Source organism: Hyalella azteca, unplaced genomic scaffold (assembly GCF_000764305.2).
Source record: "Hyalella azteca isolate HAZT.00-mixed unplaced genomic scaffold, Hazt_2.0.2 contig10440, whole genome shotgun sequence".
In the NCBI taxonomy this organism is placed as follows: domain Eukaryota; kingdom Metazoa; phylum Arthropoda; class Malacostraca; order Amphipoda; family Hyalellidae; genus Hyalella; species Hyalella azteca.
In genome coordinates this window covers 30,019-33,542 of record NW_025940481.1, presented here as the reverse complement: position 1 = coordinate 33,542, position 3,524 = coordinate 30,019, and positions in this window count along the sequence as shown.

The window sequence follows — 3,524 nt, the reverse complement described above, 5'->3', positions numbered from 1 at the left end:
ATCCTCAAATGATGCTTGAGGATAAATTTTCAACAAGTTAGTATGTGTGCTAATTTATTCACGTACAAAAAAATAGTTTAGAATTATTACCGATACAATATTGCTTGATACGTATAGAATAAAATAAAAAATGCATTAGAAAAATATACTACCCATAATTTTTAATCCCAAATTACTTATTATAGTCATTTCATCCATGCACTTTCAGAATTCAGCATGGCTTGTGTGTGGATTCGGTTGGCTTGTGCCGTACTGCCGCCAATTTCAAATGAAATTTTCATCATGATTTTTCAGAACAATGTATCACTTCTCTAAATACCCGAATGTAACTGCAGTTATAAAATGTAAATAATAATTATCGAGTGCGTTCCACTCAACACCCGTTTTGATATCACTAAGAACAATCATTATAAATAATAATAATAATAGCGGTTTCAGCGTTTATTAGGCCGTAGGCCTGTCGCCGATTCTTAACATCGCAGAAGATTCACAGCATTTTGCGGTCTCGAACTCGCAACTCACTGCTACAATTCTGCTGTGCTTAACCGCCCGGCCTCCTCGCCGATTCTGACCAGAAACTTCAGAGCTGGGATCGAACCCGCGCCTCTCTAGTGCGTCAATCCTGGTACTCTGAACTGGACTTTAGGTACGAATAGCATTGGCACCTGCAGATATTGTACAAAAGATTACCCTCAGGCTTTTCTTTATTCGGTTGAAGCAAATTATTTATATTTATACGACAGAAAAATTGGCCTCGGCCATGTTTTATAAGATTGCACTCAGATTATCAATGGGTAAAATTCTCCATTAGAGTGACACACTTTCGGCAAGTAGCACCAATACGTGCTTCTTCAGGGCCAGAATCACAGCCACAATTGAACAGGAAGTTGGATCGCAATTCGGACAAAGACCAACTCATTTCTCTAAGTGCGCCTATAGTGACCCTGAAAATTTTCTGGAACTTTCGTTCACAGCGCGGGATAATATTTCAATTTCGCCAAATATTTAATGTTGCCTATATTTTGATACATGAATTACATGCATTCGTCTATATTTAGATGAAATACATGAAAATAAAGAACCATGAATAAATAAATTTGCTCAATCCTAGAGGCCTTTTGGATCATCATTGTTTCCACATTTACACATGTTTTAAATTGCAAATAGTGAAATTAAATGTGCGTTCGCTCTGATTTGAAAAGTAATGTAATTGCATCTATATACAAATAACTAACGACAGTGGTATGGTATATTGTGCTTCACTTGTTTTCTATATTTGATCGTCTGTTTTGTGATAGTCTCTTCCATATCCACCACGTATAAATTAGGGCAGCTATAATTGCTTCGATTACTAATGCTGAAAACCCCAAATTCCCCAATGCTTTTGTTCTTGTTTCTTGTGCCATCGTCACGAAGGCTCCGGTGGAGGCCGAGGGAGGGACACCATAAGAGGGGGGAGATGGGCGAAGGCTGGGAGGATGGCCAGAAACGCCGTCGCCCCAACGGAGCTGTCCCACAATTAGGAGACCCTGTGGGAGGTGGGGAAGGAGGGGCAGGTAAAGATATGCTGGATGGACTGGAAGGCGTCCCGCACTCTGGGCAGGAGGCACTGGGAGAGCGTCCGACCCTGAAAGTGTAGGACGCCAGGGAACTACAGTATCCCGAGTGGAGCTGAGATAGCGCCGATCGGAAGAGGCGAGGGAGCGAGGCATATTCTGGCGCAATCGGTGGGGGTGGGATCGCAAGAACAGCGTTGTTTTCGGCGGCCGCCGCGATGCGAGAAGATCGCTTGCAACCACAGGTTGCAGCCGTGGTGGTGCAGTGGTGTGAGACTCGATCTCTCGCACCCAGCTCCCGGGTTCTCTGTCTCTCGCACCCAGCTCCCGGGTTCTCTGTCTCTCGCACCCAGCTCCCGGGTTCTCTGTCTCTCGCACCCAGCTCCCAGGTTCTCTTCAACTCAGCCATTCATCCAACTCTGGTTGATAAATGAGTACCTGGCTTGTCCAGGGTGTTGTGTAATGCATTAAAATGGTTCTGGCGGGTCAGCGAACCAGTGATGGTCGTGGAACTACCAGTGGCATTAAGTGCTTGGAACCTATCGCTAGTTGCCGCTACCAGGATGGGCAATTACGCACTACGCACACACATCTCCCTGCGTAGGGAACGCTTAACTTCTTCATAGTCGCCGGCAGGTGTGATGGCGTCCTCCGGGAAAGACCCAACGAAGAGACTGAATCTTGACGTAAGAAGGCTTTCACGGGACGGGCCCCGGTGGGAACAGAGACAGCGCGGCTGGAGGGCGCTGCCGAGGAACTGGGCGCAAGCCAGGTCCAGGCCATCAGGTACGGGGATGTCAGGATGAGATCTAATCATTTAATATAATTATAATGAATATAATGAGCCGCCAGATTGACACCGGAGAGGGAAGACGCCAGTCTCATTGTGGAGATGGGCAATTGGGGTCATCTTTAGGCATCCGGTGGCCAATGTCTAATGTGTTTTGAATTGTTTGGACACGTTTTTGATTCCATAATGATTATATAGGCCACTTATTGTGCATTCAGATCATGAAATTTCGTGCATAAATGAGTGCTTTAGAATCCAGTTTCTAATTTATTTACATTTATAACGATATTACATCAACAATTCATTTGAAACTAGTACGTAATTACTGAACACATATGTAGATTGTAGCCCTAACTACGCTACGTCCGCGACAAGCATAGCAATCTGAAGTATTCAGTTCTGTTTAATAGTTTTTAGTAATTTAGAGTACTTTTGATTTTAAAAGTATCAATTATTTAATAATAAATACACGAATACAAAATAACGGAAATAAATGCTGCAGGAAGTTTAGATGGCTGCAAGTAGTTTCGAATAAATTTTCCACATTTATATATTCGAACCAACAACTCAGTCCCATCACGATAAATAGATTTTTGATGCTAAGTTCAATGATTAATTTTAAAATATGTAAAAAGATCAAGGAACTTGAAACAAACAAGTAGAGAATCAAGTTTATTGCAGATACCCCTTTGAGTTTTTATATAGCATTTATCATCACTACGATCTATGAGAACTTTTCTATCTTAAATTACTGCCTTATACTGAGCTAAAAATTAATTATTACTATATACTATAACTATCAGTCAATACTATAATTATTATTCAATACCCGGAGTAGTTTTATCTAAATTTATTAAAATAAGTTTACAAATGTACATGTATTGCAAGTATCATTCATTATTGAAAGATTCCGATAAGTGATGATTGCATATCTGAATTAATTAAAATTACTTATTTCAATTTTAATAAATTCATTCAAATTCTGGGCTTTTCAACTTTCGAAACTCGCTCTGCTTTCTTAGTGCACGTAGCGGGCTAAGTACACGTAGCGGCCTAGGTACACGTAGCAACCTAGGTATACGTAGCGGCCTAAGAACACGTAGCGGCCCAAGTGCACGTAGCGGCCTAAGTGCACGTAGCGGCCTAAGTACACGTAGCGGCCTAAGTACACGTAGCGG